At 36.1% G+C, this 18622-nt stretch overlaps 1 long non-coding RNA gene across 1 annotated transcript; it reads left to right on the forward strand.

Moving 5' to 3' along the window:
* Positions 1 to 415: 415 nt before the first annotated feature.
* On the forward strand, positions 416 to 10935 carry LOC106885959. Its single transcript, XR_001411541.1, has 3 exons — positions 416 to 460; positions 6483 to 6549; positions 10841 to 10935. It is a non-coding gene; the product is annotated as an uncharacterized LOC106885959 (long non-coding RNA).
* Positions 10936 to 18622: the final 7687 nt, after the last annotated feature.

The raw sequence follows: 18622 nt of genomic DNA on the forward strand, positions 1-18622 counted from the left end.
CAGAGTGGTATTTATAGCATGATGTGCATGTGTGCATGGGATGGGCACTGTGTGCAGGCATTTGAGGGTATGGAAGACTTGGTGGAATAGAAGGGGCCAAGTGTGGTGTAGTCATACACCTGTTTTTCCTATTAGGAATGAATAAAAACTATAACGGAAATTAATTTTCTTTTCTTTTCTTTTTTTTTTTAAACAAATGACTCTCTAGAGTTATTTTCTAATAGAAATGATGGGGACATGAACCTAAGTGGGCTTTAAAATCAAATTTTCAAATGTGTAGAAGTAGAATTATAAGAGTTGTCTGCATGCAGTGGAAAGAAATTTTCATCTATGGCCTGGATGTTCCCTTCCAGCACTATCTTTCTCTGCTTCTGACAGTTTTTGCTTTTTTCCCGGTGCCATCTTCTTCCATTGTTCGTTTTTGCCCCGACCCTGGCTTCAAAGAGCATTATTTACTGAGGTGAGTGCAACTAAAAGTTTGAATGGCATTTCAAAGGAATTCAAAGCAGTTGCTCTTGAATGGCTCCAGGTGAATAGCTTCACCTAGTGAATAGTTCCAAGAAGAGTTTGTTTCTTTTCTCTAACCTTTTTATTTCTTCTCTCCCTCTGACTTTCAATCACTGAAGAAGAATAAAGAGAGGACCAAACTGAAGTGAGCACAAGAGGAAAAAGGCATGAGTGAGGAGACAGCTGGAAAAGCAGGCATTTTTAAGAACTGGAAAAGTAGTAATTACAATAAAATATGGCAACAAGGTCATTATAGATATCTCTAAACAGAAAACACGATATGTCAATAAACACTAACATTTATGTTACTTTAAAGCTGCTAATCTTTAGCCTTGGAGTAAAAAAAAAAAAAAAAAAAAAAAATACCACCCCCCCTTGGATGCAAACTAAACACTTCAGCTGCTGGAGATTACAGAATCCTATTTAACAATATCAGAGAGCGTTTTCCGCAGAAGAAACATCTTCGACCTGGCTATAGGAAGCCAGGAAAATTAAATATTCTCACATGGCTAAAGTTTGTCTTGGAAAATTTCTCTTGAAACTGAATCTAAAACAGCATTAGGTCACAGTAAATAATCAAAAGTAGACAGTAATTTTGTACAGCTTAAATCAATGGATCTGATCTATGAAGATGATCGTGATACATGCCTGAACTTTCACTGACATTTCAAATTTATAATGTACTGATTTAATAGTTTCTTGCATGTGTGATGAATCAGCACTAGCAGACACAATATGTTTCTTACATCTGTTACTGAGCATCATTGAACCTTTTACGATTAGCATTTTTGTTCAGGATACAGCTCACTAAATAAGAGGTGCCTATGTCCTTAATAAGATATTCAAAGTAGTTTTGAATCCAGTTGTCCGCTTCCTTTTGAAATTGTGTCTTGATCCTCCTGTCATAATTAATATTTTGTAGTCAACTACTCTTTTACAAAAGGCATTCCAGAGTTTCAGATTTCACAACTATAATTCCAGAAAACATTCAGCACATTCAGGCCACAGGTTTTGCGTATGTGCATCTCCCGAGGACAAGAGATACAGTGGTAAGGAGACATGAAATACTAAAGCACCTGACAAGGGGAATATAGGAAATTTATAACAGGTCCAGAAAGCACATGGAAAATGTTTATGGTTATAAAATGTGGAGCTGAAAAGCACTGTAACAGCAGTACTACAAAAATATGTTACAATTGTGTTGCCATTCAGTCAGGAAGAGTTGCAAAGGCATAATATTAAGGACATAATATTACTGCTTCTAAATTGTTAATAGTTGGCTTTATGCATGAAAAGCAATATACACCATTTCTCCTAAAATGTTATAAAACCTTAGTATATTCTTAAGATAGACTACTGACATACAATGCCTTTCTGGGATGTCTTAGCTGTAGGTAATGAAGAGGAAAACCTGACTGTTTCACAGAAAACTACTAAACCTGCCAAGTTGAAGCATCTAAAGTTCTCATCCTCCATTCAAAGCCCTTTTGAGGAGTTTGAGCAGTCTACACACCCAAAACCATTAGCCATTTTTGATAGGCCTGACCAGAATTTTTATTTGTACTTTATTCTTTGAGCTCATTTCACAGCAGTCCAGATGCAGCCTTCAGGAACTAATGCCAACTGGTGTAAAAGGGGTCTGGCAATGGGCAAGTCATGGGTATTCCTGCATAGGATGGGTGCATAACATTTCATAAGACTTAGATGGAGAACTGAGTGGAAGGCAGGGTGCAAGGAGGATTAGGGGTTAACAGGCCTATGATATGAAGAACATAGGTTGCAACACCCTAACATGTAAGCAGAACAACAGCACCACCGGCGTATGACATATCCTACACCAGCTACTGCTACAGTTCAGAGAAGTCTTTATATCAGTATACAAGAGCAGTACCCTGGCCTGTGATGCTACATACTCACCATTATGTTCTTCTACAGAGCTCCTAATAAATTTCACCGATGAGGAACTGTGCATTAAAAAAAAACACAAACGTGTTCACTGCAGTATTGAAATTGTCTGTTTCCACCACCTTGTATTCAAATGCCTGGATTAGCAGAGGAGAGCTCAATAAGAAAATACGTTTTGTAACTTTGTAATTAACCTGAAGTTTAATGAAGAAATGAATAGAACATTTTTTAATCATGTCAGATAAAGTAATTTGTTAAGTGAAATTTGCACACCAAACAATTCTAAAGATGCAGCACTTAACCTAATGCAGTGTTATTTAGGGAAATTCACTGTTCCTCTACATCTTGGGAAGGATACAGCGAGAATTAAAAAATGCTTTGTTAAACAGTTTTCTTTCCTAAAGATTTGTACTGCTCATTAAATGCTGTATTGTTCTCCATCTTCCATATATTTATTCTTTCTCATTGTTCTTCTGAACATTTTTGGACATTGTTTCAGGGCTGTTGTTTTACTGACAGAAATTCTTGAAACAGAATAGTTTTTCAATGGACTGCTAAAAGATGTTCATTTAAGGTGAACAATGGCTTGGATAGTTTCCTCTGTCACTGATGGGCAATAATGCTTAAGAAAGGGTTTGCTTTTGAGCTTACTGTTTCAAGTCAAAAAGCTTGCCAGATCCAATAAGTCTGCATTTACATTTAACTGTTCTTTGCATCTTTGCTTTCTGGGACAGAACAAATTTAGGAAAGCAAACTTGAGCTAAAAGCTCCATCGACTAGTACACAGATCGTTATTTCTAAAGTCTCCTTGTTAGATTTTAAATTTAAAATAATTTGCACACCATCAGCCATGATACTTTGTTCTGCTTTCTGAGGTTTTCTTTCTCCACTCCACATGACCTGCACTTTTGTGTGTGATTTATGAACAAATGCTATGAAGCACAAATGGCATACTACTTAGGGAGAGGAGGAGAAAATGTCACTTAGACCTTTCTCAGAGTAAAACTCTTTTTTGTACAGCTGCGCTGGTGAGATTAAAGTCCAGGTCTTTCCTTTCCACTGAGCTGTCAAAGTGTGGACTAAATGAAGGAAATTTAGAGAATAGTTCAAAGCCCGTTGTGTTAATGAGAACATAAACATTGCCTTCAGCGTGCTTTGGAGGAGACCTGGAAGTGCTGAGTGAGGTGTCTAGCATCCCACCATTTCCTAAGTCAAGGTGTTCAGCTTGGATTTAGTTCCCAAGGATTTAGTTCCTTGGGTTCCTCTTGAAGCCTACCACACTTCTAATTGGGATAAGGTGCTGTAGGAAATATTTTCCTATAAGTTTCAGTGAGACCTGTGCAATTCATGGCTATGTTTGAAGTGCAGAATTATTTTGAAACTGTTTCACCTTAGGTCAGTCCACAAAAATAGCTTCAGCTGTGCAAGTAGTTAGACATTTTCCCCCATCAGAAGAAGTAAGATGTCAGCCACACAGGAGAACTGTGTAGGCACACTTCCCTCACGAGCAAACCAGCATTCAGCATAGAAGAGGAGGAAAACAAACAAAAGTTTGAGATTATGTTCACAGATAGAAGGGCTAGAGCAAATAGCCTGCTCTTCTTGGTCTACTTCCACCCCAACTCTATCCAAATTTTATCACAGAAAATCAGAGAGCTCCATAGTCCTAGTTATTGCACAAATTCTTTAAACCGAATCAGTTGGCTGTCCTTAAAGACTTTACAGTCAAACTTGCAAAGGTTAAGACAGTGAAAGGGCATAAAGCAAGTGACAGAAATCAGAACAACATTCTCCAAACACAGAGTATAATGAAGGTCAAGCGTCATCCACCTTGTGCTCTCCCCTCCCTCTCCCTGGAGAGCCTTCTACCTCTCCATTCCCTTCCCTAGTTCACAGGTATAGATTTTCACAAGATCATTTGGGACGTTGAACAGCAATGGCAGGTGGGGCTCTTTCTATCAGGTTTTACAGCCTATAGATAAGCAGGTATCAATGCTGTTTTGATAATCAAATCAATAAAATAGCATATCCTATTCCAGTTTGAGAGAACTAGAAAACATCTCAGTATTTATCTTTCTTATTAAATAATAATTGGCCCTTGGGCCTGGGTTCAGCAAATGTTTCAGACTGGGGTTTTCAGAGGTATTTTAAGCAGTGGGACCACTAAATTGTTCAACTTTCATTATTCATTAAACACTTAAGTTTTTTCCCCCACCTCCACCCTATGTTGTTTAAAAAAAATATCTGTCTTCAGCTAATCTATTAAGCATTTGCCATACATACAGCAGTGTGGTCATGTTGTATAAATGCCTTCTTTCCTCACTTTGGTCTATGTCAGTTTGTCTATACCTCAGAGAATAGCATTTTCTTCAGGGATAGAAACACTGCAGTTGATTTTAAGAAACTCTAGTGTATCTATACAGTACCTAGACTAAAAATGAAAGGCATAAGACAGGAATCTGATAAAAGCAATATCACTAGAGAGAAGCTCTGCTTTTGCAGACAATTTGACTTGAATTTAAACAATTTTCCTTTGGTTTTTTGGACTTTTTTTCCCCCTCAAGCAAATAAAGGGTTGAGAAAACAACACAGAAAAAAGGTTGCTTTCATGGATGCACATGGACAAGGTTGTACTGTTTCTCTATTTTTACATTGTAATGCATAACACATTCTGATAATTTTGCTTTGATTTTCAAATACAGTCCTATTGTTCCCCAAATTGCATTTTAAACCTTTTTTCCTGCCTCCACTTCACCATTAGACCTTCTGTTAAATCTACAAAAAAGGTAGAAACCCATGGCCCCCGCTTTTCTGTATCATAGATTGATAGCAGGAGAAGAAAAAGCTGTCTAACCCCGGGAAATATAATTAGCGTCAGAAAATTTTTATAGCTCAAATTCTAATGAGAAGTCAAAATATCAAAAATATAATAGCATGCCATTTAAATAAATTTCTCATTCCTTGTTTGATTTTGACCAGTTATTTCTTTTATGTTTACAAAATACAGCTGAAATTTTCAGCTGGAATAATATAATATTATCCTACACATTTGTTGTTAGAAATGAAAAAATGAACTTCTCATTCCAGAAGGATCAAATAAGACATGAGTAGCTTAAAAAAGTCATATACTTTAACAATGATTAAAACCCACTCTTTCCTAAAAGATGTTTTAGATTCAGATTTGCCTTTTTTCCTATTTAAAAGCAAGGAATCCTTTAACTAATCCCATCCTAGTATTTCTAGGCTGTTTATTTTTATGTGCTTACATCTTTAAAAGGAATAATGCATAGCTGTCTTTGTTAATTTGAAACCAGCCCAACCTTTATGTGCTTGTGTAGCTGCTGTGTAGTAGAACATCATTTACATGGAAGCCAGAATGGAAAACCCCATATACTGATTATAAAATATTGGCTTATATTACCTGGATAATACAACCACAATTTAAACTTTTTTCTGTAATTTTCTTGTTTGTTTTGGATTATTTTTTTTTTTAATTAAATGACAGCCAGAGACTTGAACTTGGGGGTAGGGCCATACAAGTGTTGGTTTGCTTCAATGAGATTCTAAAAGGTCTTATTAGAACTGGAAAAATGGAGAACTGCTGGTAATGTTTGGAACAATGTTTTACTGAGTCAAGGCCTTGGGGATAAATATTTACAATGCTTAAGAACCATTACTTGCTATTACCTCTAATCATAGGCTATCCCTTACAAATGCAAGTTTAACATTATGATTACAATAGCTATAACTGAACTACAAAAATATAATAATATAATATCATCATATATATTCATTAAGGGAAATTAAATTTTACAGTTAATGATTGCTAGTAATGTTGTAGAGAGATAGAAAATTATCCTTGATGTTATTTCTAGCAATGCAGGCAAATGACACAAAGCAGCCAGGATCTTTTAAATGAAATTTTGGGATCTTTTTATCTGCAGTGAGATTTAATATTTAAGAAACTTCCAGGGATGCAAATTATGTCTTTCATATAATAAAATTTTCCAAATAAACTTTACTGGCATCCTAATAATTAAACAATGAATTTTCTTCTGGTTCTAAAACAGTTCTCTCCCATAAATACCCCAGATGGTGGAGAAAGAATTTCATAAGCAGAGGTATATATGCTAACAGGTAAGTAAGAAGTAGTAATGGGAAAGCAATATAGAATACTTGGATTTTAAAATAATGATTAAAAAACAATACATGAACCTTATCCCATAATTATGTCAAAGAAAGAAGGTAATGCTTGGCAAACTAATTTACTCTTGATTCATTCACTGAACATCCTTCTTCGTTGCTGAATAATGTGCTGAGGACTGCACAGCATTCAGTTTGTACTGTCTGAAATGCAAACATAAACAGGAATTTGACAAGGAGCTGTGTGTTAACTACAACTAAGTAGTCATTTCAAAATACTCTATAGATAGCACATTTATTCCTGTCCAGGGGTTACAGTGGGTCTTTTCAGAGGAAAGAGATGAACTATATGAGATAAACTACTAAAGAAAAAATACGTAAATTGCTCTGCATCAAATTTAATCTTTCAATGTTATTATTTTTTCTAGGTATATGCCTTAAAAAAGGCAATTTATTCTGAAAAATCTTTTTACTTAAAAATTATTATAGTTCTTTATGGGGTTTTGACTTCTGTTTTGCAGTAGTGAGGTCAAAGTGAATAACAAGCTTCTGGGGTTTTTTCCCTACTATGAATACTTTTGGACAATCTGATCATTAGTCTTTCAATCATCTCATGCAGTTCAACTCATTTTGCAAGAACTCCCCTGTATTTCCATGCCCATGAGGTTTAATCAGTAAATGCCAAACGAACTGCATGAGTCAGGTACCTATATGACATTTTGACTGAAAAAATTAATGGGGATTAGGAGCGAGCTCTTGTCTGCAATAGCAAATGCAGGAATCCTTCAAAGTTCTCGAAAAAATCAGTTTCCTCCTGATGGACAATTGCTTTTACCTTGCCAGTAATGAATGTAGTACATAATTCAAATGGGAATTTGCATGTTAACATTTTTATTAATTATGTTGAGTCAATGGACACATCAAGACAAATGTCAATACAAAATTTCTAAATTATTTTAAAATATTAAAGGTATATGGTTTGTACGGAACAACCAGGAGATCAGCCCAGTCAGAATGGGTTTATGAAAGGCAGGTCCTGTTTGACTAACTTGATCTCCTTCAATGACATGGTCACCTGCCTAGTGGATGAGGGAAAGGCTGTGGATGTTGTTTACCTGGACTTGAGGAAAGACTTTGACACCGTTTCCCACAGCATTCTCCTGGAGAAACTGACTGTCCATAGCTTTGCTGGGTAAAAAAATGGCTGGACTACCAAGTTCAAAGAGTGGTGGTGAATGCAGTTAAATCCATTTGGCAGCTGGTCACAAGTGCTGTTCCCCAGTGCTCATTATTGGAGTCAGATTAATCGGATCAGCAATCTGGATGAGGGGATCAAGTGCACTTTAAGTCTGCAGACAACAACAGGTTGGGCTGCAGTGATGATCTGCTTGAGGGTAGGATGGCTCTACAGAGGAAACTGTAAAGGCTGGGTCGATGAGCCAAGGCCAATGGTATGAGATTCAACAGGGTCAAGTGCCGAATCCTGCACTTGGGTCACAACAAACCCACCAACACTACAGGCCTGGAGAAGAATGGCTGGAAGGCTGCCTGGGACAAAAGATCCCAGCCTGCGACCTGGGGTGTTGGTCAACAACCAGCTGAATATAAGACAGCGGTATGCCCAAGTGACCAAGAAGGCCAACAGCATCCTGCTTTGTATCAGGAATAGTGTGGCCAGCAGGATAAGGAAGTGATTGTCCCCTTGTACTCAGCACTGGTGAGAATGCGCCTTGAATACTGTGTTCAGTTTTGGGCCCCTGTCTACAAGAAAAACATTGAGGTTCTGGAGCACGTCCAAAAAAGAGCAATGAAACTGTTGAAGGGTCTAAAGCACAGGTCTTATGTGGAGTGGGATCATTTAACCTGGAGGAAAAGAGGATGAGGGGAGACCATATTGCTCTCTACAACTACCTGAACTGAGGCTGTAGAGAGGCAAGGATTGGTCTCTTCTCTCACATAGTAAGTGATAGGATTAGACAAACTGGCCTCAAGTTGTGCCAAGGAAAGTTTAGACTGAATATCAGGAAAAAATTCTTCACCAAAAGGGTTGTCAAGCATTGGAACAGGTAACCCAGGGAAGTGGTTGAATCACCATCCTTGAAGATATTTAAAAGACATGTGGACATGGGTCTTAGGGACATGGTTCAGTGGTGGACTTGGCAGTGTTAAGATTCAATGATCTTAAGGATCTTTTCCAATCTAAATGATTCTATGAGTATAGGAGTACATGGTGTTACCTTAAACAGGCTACCAAGATTGGCATAAGCTATCACTTAATTGTCCCTGGCATAATGGACTCTCATGCCTTAGCTGTAAAAGTAAGAACCACTTCCTGTTTTAAAGAACTGGCGTTGAAGCTTCTCACATCTTTTATATGCAATACTCAGTAAAACAAAGAAATTCAAGACAAGAAGGAAAGCAGCAAGAATAAATAAAGAATAAAGAATTAGTTTTGGATTAAGGATTATCTAATTTTTGCAGGTTTTCCAGAGAATGAAAAAACAGAAGAAAATTGGAATCTCTTTTTGCCAGAAGCAAATTTGATAATTAAATGTTCCCTTGCCTTTTTTTTTTAATTTGGAATTTACATTTGTTTCACTTCAGTAACAAGCTGTTCTCACAGGTCAAGTAGGGATTTGGAACATACAGCTTTAACAGAGAGCCTGTGGCTTTTAATGTGGTAAAAAATTACATAGGATTTGCCTGTCTTCCTCTCCCACTGGACTACAAGCAAACAAAAAAGAAATATTATCATATTGAAATTACAGCACTAGAAAGAAAGAGAAAAGAACACCATCGTAAAAATGGAGTCACTTTACTTTGTATATGCATTAATTAGAATGGAAAAATAAAAACAAAATGGTGTATTCTTGAGATACTTATTTAATATCCTGCTCTGAATCACCCACTGGTGCAGCCTTTCTCTCTCCTGGCTAATTCTGTAGGTGTACATAGAGTTTAGTGTCTTAACTTAGGTATCTTGAATTACATCCCTATGTTTGTGAAGTACAAGTTTACTCTTCTTTTCCCAAAGTCTCTATACAGTATAAATTTCTGTCTTCCTTTTTAGTCATAAGTAAATAATTACTCACCTGACACCAAGAGTCACAGCAATGTAATGACAGTATGAAAGAGTAATTTGTTAATTTATTTAGTAAGATGCTGAGTACTTACTTTTAATGACTCCTTGGCCTGTGTCAATTGTGCTGGTTATTGATACTTTGCAAATGTCAACATAGTGTCAAAATATGTGTTTCTGTAAGCAGATATTTCATATGGTGCCAAATATAAAATTCCAGCTGAATGGAACCTATCATGGAAAAATGGACAATAACAAACAAAACAATTGAGTTTAAACCAGAAGACATTGTCTATCTGTTTTAATAATTTACCTGATTCTTTCATCTGAGGTTTGATCTGGAAAGCAGAATTGTGAAGATATTTCTCAGGCTTGAATGAATTAGCAACAAGATATCAATAGTTCTTTTCTCACATAGAGTAGCAGAAGGGAAAAGAGAACAAAAAAAAAAAAAAAGGAGGATCTGTCACTTAAATTAAATTGGAAAACTAGACTCTAAATGACTCTTCAACAATTACATAAAATCATGACTCCTGTAGTAAAAACAAATTAAATTAAATTGGAAAACTAGACTCTAAATGACTCTTCAACAATTACATAAAATCATGACTCCTGTAGTAAAAACAAATAGCCCATGAAGTTGGGACAGAAGTAGGCTAGCAGGAGAAAAATAAAAACAACAACAAAAAAAGAATACAGTAAAAGATCTGCATAAACATGATACAAAATCATTTTCCCAAAAAAGTTCATACAGACTGAATTGGTTTTGATACTACACTAAGTATTTCAAGAGAGAGCATAATTGTTGGGAGAGAGCAATGCTACACAATTGCAGAAGTCATTGCAAGAGCACACCAAAATAGCTCGGGGAGTATGTTGGAAGGAATATTTGGGTATCTTTTTTTAAGTAAGCAAGTTAAAAAATGTAAATTCTGTACGTCTCTGCAAGTTGTTGGCTTGCTCTCTGTACGAAGGGAATTTTCAGTGCAACAACTTTTCCTGACCTGTAAACACAGCATATTACATATAATCTGCTGTTTTAATAAGATATCTTCACTCAAATCCCAACAGAGCTCTTAATTTTACTTCAACCAGAGCCATCACTTCAGAATACAAATGGCAAAAGAACACACTTTAGACATTTATCTGGACATAGTTTGTTCATATTTTTTTGCCTGCATTTCTTGTCTATATATTTTTGTACAGATTAGGAAGTCTGAAATGTCGATTTCAAAGCCACCATGCTCTGAATTCCCAGAATGGACATGATATCTTCAGAGAAGAAAGAAGCATTGCTGGCTAAGGATGTACTTTTCCAGTACACTAATAATTCCTACTGTATTTTCTGTACTTACCCTTATCTGAAAATAAAATCATTTTAATATTTAGTTGGGCTGTAATTTTCTGCACCCTGGCTTTTGATAATTCTTGGAGCTAGTTTTACTGGTCACTTCATCCGCTTGCACTTCTCTATGTCTCCATTGTGCTTTACAGCAAGGATAACCTGCCCCTTTCAGAGCAATGACACAGTCACGATGTCAGCACAAACTACCTTTGGCACAACTGATTCTTCTCCAGAGCCCACGGGCGTGTATCATTTTGTCTTTCTGTTTCTCTTCTATTTTTTTCTCATTTAATCTCTTTATGCACGAGTTTTTGGACTCTAGGACTATCCTTTTTATGTTTATTTACAGTTCTTATTGCAAAAAAAGGCTAAATTTGGAGTATCGTAGCATGGCCATAATATACAGACAATACAAAAGTAACAGGAAATACTTCTGAAGAAGTTTAATAAATGCACAGTTGATTTAAGGTAACATACTTCTTATTTTGAAAATCTGATTAATGAATGAATGATGTTTGATGAGTTGTTGGTCCAGCTGCATTGTATTTTGGTGAGATGGGACGCTAAGTCTTTCCAGTAGAATATAAGAATAGAAACTTTTGCAAAGTTACATTAAAGATGAGATAGAAAAGGAATTAAAAAATGAGAGAAAGTGAAAGCTTTCTATGTAATATATATAGTTTCAGCACACAGTACTTCCATAACGAAGCTCTTGATGAACAATAGTGTTTCGTTTTTCATTCCTGTCAAGACACCCCTGGTTACTTTCTTTGAGTTGTTTTATTCAAAAAAAAAGGTCATGCAATTTACAAAATAACGCCCTTAAAACCAATTCTCAAGTCATCTTTTTGTTACCTGCTTAGAACTGTTTGGATGAGGTACTATCCAGCCAGCGAGCAAAGATCATGCTGAATTTAATGGACGTCACAGCTTTCATTATTTGGCCACTACAGTAACTTGGGAAGGCAAATGACTGAAGACTCCTTTTACTCTTCAAATATTTTGCTTCATCTTTTAAAGACAAAGTACTTCTCTCTTCCACATCACTTACCTCAATGATCACTTAAGCATAAAATTAGAGAAAAGAGAAGAAAATCAAGGACGCTGTCAACTCTAAGCACTATGCTAATGAAATCACTACCTTCTGCATCTGCTTTTTGCATAAAATTGTCTTCAAGTCTTAAAATAGCTTTTCCAACACAGTTCTTCTGACATTATTCTTTCATTAAATCATCGCCTGGTTAATTGTATCCTATTGATGATAGCAATCCATTGATGCTCTATTTTCTTTTTATCAAGTAAAAGGTCACATCAACTGAAACCTGCTATTAAGCAAATAGCAAAGACATTGAAAGCAGTAATAATAGTCTCTGCCTGCATACACAAGGTTGATGATGAATTGAAGCTGGAAATACACATTTGAAACTAACCCATGTAAAAATATTGTAATATCTAAAGAAAATATTATATTATAAAATGGTCTGTTTATACATAAAAAGAAGCAGAACTGAATTTATAACAACAATGAAAACTATATACAATGTTATTGGAGAAAAAATTTTAGTCGTGCTATCCACCATATTTGTATCTTGATAACTGTTGATAAACTACCTTATGAACTCAGTTACACTTATAAATAATTCAGCTTATAATTTTCTTAAATTGAGTGCCCCTTAGGGAATTTGGCTTGAAGCAGGAATATAATATAACTAACTCTCATGAGAAGGGGCAACATCTTACTCTTCTCTTCTTAATTATCTGTCCTTAGCAGTTATCTGCCATTGTTATAAATACATTTGCTTGAAAACAGAGAAAGTAATAGACCTTAAGAAGAGCAGCAAGTTATACAGCACAACTGTCAGACTGTGTCCGTCACAGAGTGGGGTTCACTATATGTTATATATTTTGGTTCCCTAGCAGTTAAAAAAAAAAACCAAATGAAAATATTTTTTTGCAGATAACCTGAAACAATTCTTTCTTAAAAAATACAGAAAATTGAGAAGGTGGAGAAAAAACCAACAAATTATTTCAGATTAAGAAGATTGTATGTTTGTTACACTTTTTTTTGGTTCAAACAGCACTGAAACTTTTGGAAGATAAAAGACTATTTGTCAACTTAAAAGTATATTAGACATTCCAATTGGAAATGTCAAAATGAAAAGTTTGACCTTTCATACTTTGCATTTTTTCACAATACAAACACTTCAGTGACTTGAAATTAATTCAGAAAATATTTCATCATCACCAAAGATGTGTTCATTTCTTTTTATTACATGAAAAAATGACAGCCAAATTATTTCATCCAGTTCTCCTCTAGATACTCATTCTGTTGTGCAGCTCCTATTATTATCTGAGCAATTCACTATCTTGAATGTATTTATAGACATAATAACTCTCTCACGTAGGAAAATGGTATTGCTACATACTGAGGGACAGCTCTAAAAAGGGGTCATAGCCCAGGGATATTCATTACTGAGTGGAATTCACGTGCCTGAGTCAAGTATTTAACACCTCTGTACATTATAAGGCAAGAATTACATGCCAAAAAAGATATCTGCAGTCTCCAGCATGATGAAGAGAGAACATCAAAGGCAGCCAATAATTAACCCTGAAAATTTGAACACAACACAGTCAAATATCTATCTGTAACTCTGTCTGAAACACATTCGTGTTCAGAAAACAAAATCCAAACCTAAAAAACCATCTAAACTCCAGGGGTTAAGCTCCTATTTAACCAGAAAACTACCTCAATTCAGGTCTTACTGAAAATATGATCCTGCTTCCTTCACTCTTCGTCTGGATCCAATGCAGTGACTGAAACGTTCCTTTCCCGATACTGGCACCGACTGCTTCTGCTCTCTGGGTGCAGCGTCTGGGGGGCAGCAATTTAATGACTGGTAAGGCTGAAATCCAACCACACTCTTGACCCTGCTAGTTTATAGAGTTCCTAGCTTTTTACTTTACTTTCAAAATACATTTTGGTGGATCTTTAAAGAACAGAGGCAATCAAGCAAATAAAAAGGCATTATGAGCTGGTTTTACCCTTTTCAGTCACAGATTCACTCCTGTGACTTTAAAACCTGAAAGGGAAATACAATTACTGTTTCAAATACATATGGCAGAGGGCATTGCTTACATTAACAATAATGGCTCACTACTACATGAAACTCATTACACAGAATTATTTTGCAGCCTACTTATCACAAGAACAAGACTGATGGAAAGATGCGATTATAAAGGATGAGTTCATACTTTCAGTAGGTTTCAATTATTAATTTATTGGTGGATCCACTTGTATGTCTTTTAGACATGTTGACAAACAACTGAAATTAGAGAATCAAATGAGCTAAGGCAGGATGACAGTGAATGGGGCACAGAGAATGAGGAGAAGGTGAAACATGATGGTAATGAAAAAAACCCAGCACAATGGCACATTTATGTCAGAACTTGAGAATTAGTGGGCATGAGCCTCCTAAACTGAGTGGCATATAAACACAAAAATGGACTGAACTTTATAGGGTTATTGAAAACTTAAGCAAGCAGGCTTTTAAGTAGGAAAGGTTATCTATGGTTGCCCTATATCAGCCTTCGGGATCTGTAAAACAGCTAACGACAGGATTTTGAGTTTAGAGCAGAGTGATGCATAATTATATACGACTGCCAAAAAAAGCTGAGAATGGCTCTGAATATGTGAATAGCAACCACCAACAGGCCTGTTATTAGTCTGACCATTATGACAGGTGGCTGTAGTTAGCAAGGGATACTAACACAGGTTTTTTTCTGTACTTCACCATATGGTTCCCATTAATTTAATACACACAAAAAAAGGAAGAATATTTGTCAGCAAGCAAATCTTCCTCTTTAAGCACCTTGTCGAAACCCCAGGTACCTGTGAGATAATTTTGCTGAATAAAACATTATGGCCCACATGCTTTTCCATGTAATAAGCTGTAATGGATATTTTAACAAATCTATGGCAACCTCCTCAGGTTGACATAGTGATGTATTACCTTAATGGGAAAGAACTTCACAGTGCAGTAGATGGCAGTAATAGTTATACAATGTCAACGCCAATAGTACAGTACAGAGCCACAGCTTATCTTTGATGGCTTATAGGACAAGAAAATAGGGTCGTGCATTAAGAAATTCTCTCCTGTATTGCTGACCTGCACATAGTGATCCATTACCACACTGTTTTATTGCATCCAAACAAAACCAGGGAGATGCTGCCTGATTTTGCAACAGAAAATATGCCTGCAGAGGTCTGCCTGGAAATCAACAATTGAGGAAAAAAGAAGACTAAAGGCCTATAAAATTGCAAGTAACATAAAGAATATGAAGAGAAGTTAAGCATTAATCACTGTCCACTCAATGCGGGAAGAAGGGGACATCACATGAATGATGAGGCAACAGGTTACAAACAAAAAAAAGTATTTTTTTCTACTATGCCTAATTGTTTCATGGAAACTCATTGCCAAAGTATATTGTGGATTCCAAACATTTAGATGAGTTTAAATTGCAGTAAGAAAATTCATGAAAAAAGAAAGCAAACAAATATGTTCTTAAAGTGCATATTACTGGCAGTGGGGAATCAGGGGCATTACCACTGTTTTTTCTTCTCTTTTGGTGGCCACTCAGGCAGGCTTTTTGTCTACTGTCTCATCTTGAATGGAGTTTCCTACACTTTTAAGAGCTATGCAAATAAATATACATATAAGTAAATTCTTTGAAGTGTACATCAGTCTTCTGTCTTGCATATTTAAAGTTTTTATAAAGACTTCCTTTTAGGAAGGTTGTGAGTTTTTTGGCAATATTGTTAAGGAAATATTAAACTCCTTTCGGATCAGCTGCATTGGGACCAATGAAGAATAAGCTTCAGGCACTGCATTAGAAAAAGGTTCTTTTAGGATTTGAGGAGGGCATGCACAGAGTGAATACATTGGAATTTGGATAGGACTGTTCATAACCATAAATAGTGCTATAGACATCATTGCCATCATCAGTCTTCAACTTGGAGAGACGTGCTGCAATAGTATCGAGATAACTGTACTCCAACTTTAGCTTGCTTTAGTTTTTTCAGTAGATATAAACTCTAAACTTACTCATTAATAAGTTTTATGATATGTATACACACAAAATTAATAAAAATCACTATCATGTCAAGAGCTTGCATAAGAGCCTTTAAACCATTATATCTGCACTGAGGTGTCTGTCTAGCTTTAATCTAGTATTATAGACTATAGATATACACCTGGATGAAAACAAGTGCTGAACTGGTTTGTAAGTATTTGTTTCAAGTCCACATTCATGAACTTGAGTGGTTCAAAAGACTTGTGCAAAGAGGCGAGCCACCATTTTTGTTAAAAGCATAACTATTTCAGTGGCAACCGGAGGCTGTGGAATCCACCTATCTGTTGTGAAACAAATCACACTAAGTCTATAAAATGAAACCGGATTTTGATGTTGCAGACATGATTAAAGAAGGTGTGAATATGAAAGGAAGGACAGAAGAGAAATTCAAATGAGGAAAGAATGCTTCAATAAAGTCACTAGAGTATTGGTTGGGTAGAAATTCTATATTTTTAGTGGGGAAACCGATCTCATTGTTTCCCAAATTTGAATTATTTCTATAATATGAACATGTTGAGTATTAGCAAAATAAAGTTTCCAGCATTTTCATTTTGCATTTCAGTACCTTTCTTATTTAAAGCAACAAGAATTAGAACAATCCTTTAGATGGAGGTCAGAGTTCCTGTCACAGTTTGCTATATTTTGAATGCTGCGGTACATTGTTCATGGGATAGAAGGGTCTTCAGCCAAAGACAGACTTTGGCAACGATTAGCATTAGGCCTGTTTTGCTATTCTGTTGAAGATTTAGTGTGCCAATCAATGTGAGATGATAAATGATCACTTAAAATTGATCATAATTCATTAAACATTGATCAGTATGCTGAACTCCAGTAATGAGTTGCAGTTGATGCCAAGTATTTTTGGCTATACATTCATATGCCATTATTTTGAATGCCCTCAGGACATTAATCAGAATGACAGCTGTTTCTCTGTTAATATGTAGAATAATAGATGAGATACAGCAAAATAATTCTGTTGAAGGGTTCTGATGACATCACATGCCAAAAAAACCCCCATAGCTCATATGATTTATTGTATTAAGAGTATCCAGAAGGAGTTATTTTCATGTTTTACTGTAGCCCAGTCATTTATTTAAATAATATAAGGAGCTATGACTTTGAGACTTTCACAGAGGCATGACAGAACTCTGACTTGTCTTAGCAGGCAACTAATTGTGGATGAGAGCAAGATCCAGGAAGGCACAGGGAGGATTTTTGTAAAGACAGTAGCATTACTTGTCAGCATTGCTGGGAGCTATGCATTAAAAGACTGGATGAGAAGTATGATAGCATTTTTTTTCCACAGGTTTGCCTGATAATGGACAATTCCAAACACTTCCCTCCCTGTAATGAATTTGTCTAATGTGATTTTTTGGGGGTTTTAACTTATTTTCCATGCAGCGTGCTGGCTGTTTTCTCCTGACCTCAATGAACGAGACAAAGAATTACGTGCTGAAGACCCGTTTCTATTGTGGCTCTGTTCTTATAACTCCTATGGTATTTAGAGGGAAAGCCAATGCAGCTGTTTCCTTCATCTTCTTGCCCTTTTTCTTGCCTTCTGCATTTTCCAGTGGCAGAAAAAAAATTTGTCTTTACATAACTAGCTCCATCTCTGAACTTTTCTAGGGTGTTTTGTCCCCTTCTTTTCTCACACAACTTAATATCATTTATAAAAATAACTCAAAGAAAAAGTGAAAGTTATTGAGCTTTAGGATCTTAAAGAACAGACAGGCTTTCTGTTATCTCATAAAAGTGAGATCAAACTCCTCCAGTGCTAATTTGAATGAAAATAAAGAAGCTGATTAATTTTGCACAGCATTTTCAAAGTAATGTCAGAAACCCATGTGAAGATCACAGGGCTGTGTAGATGTCTTCATTCTATTTCATGAAAGCTTATGTGCCTAAATGGGACTGAGAAAACTGCAGAAATTACATGTTAGTGGCCCCCACTGTGCCCCCAGAACTAGTTGTGCATAAAGTCTGTAAGTTCCAGCCCCACAGAGATACTGAGATACTTCAATGCCAAAAGTTCCATCAAGTTCTCCTAGAAAAACCAATGCACCTTGACTAACCTTTACCACATAGGTTACCTGTGGCGTTTTTTTGCACTGAAGTCAGGAAAAGATGCCCCTGTGGATCTGAGCCTAGTCTCATTTTCAGAAAGAGACTTTGGGATGTGAGAGCTTGCTGGGTTAATGTGCAGGCTAGATTTTCAAATGCATTGAGACAGCCTAAGCTGTCTACAGCCTAAGCTACACAGAGGTTCCCTCTGTAACTCCTAAAAGTGTTATGGAGGGTTTCGGAAATCCTTCTCTAACCAGTTAGACTTGTTATTTAATCTAACCCTTGATCAGCAATTGAAAAATTAATGAAATATCATCGGACACATTTCTGAAAAATCTGTGCCAAATGAAGTTTGTTGTAACAGGCACCACAGGCACAGGCTGAAAGACTTGCAGCAATAAATGGCTTTGGTAATAATCTTTACTTATTTTAAATACAATGAATCAAGA

The sequence above is a fragment of the Calidris pugnax genome, unplaced genomic scaffold (assembly GCF_001431845.1).
Source record: "Calidris pugnax isolate Ruff unplaced genomic scaffold, ASM143184v1 scaffold13, whole genome shotgun sequence".
Taxonomy (NCBI): domain Eukaryota; kingdom Metazoa; phylum Chordata; class Aves; order Charadriiformes; family Scolopacidae; genus Calidris; species Calidris pugnax.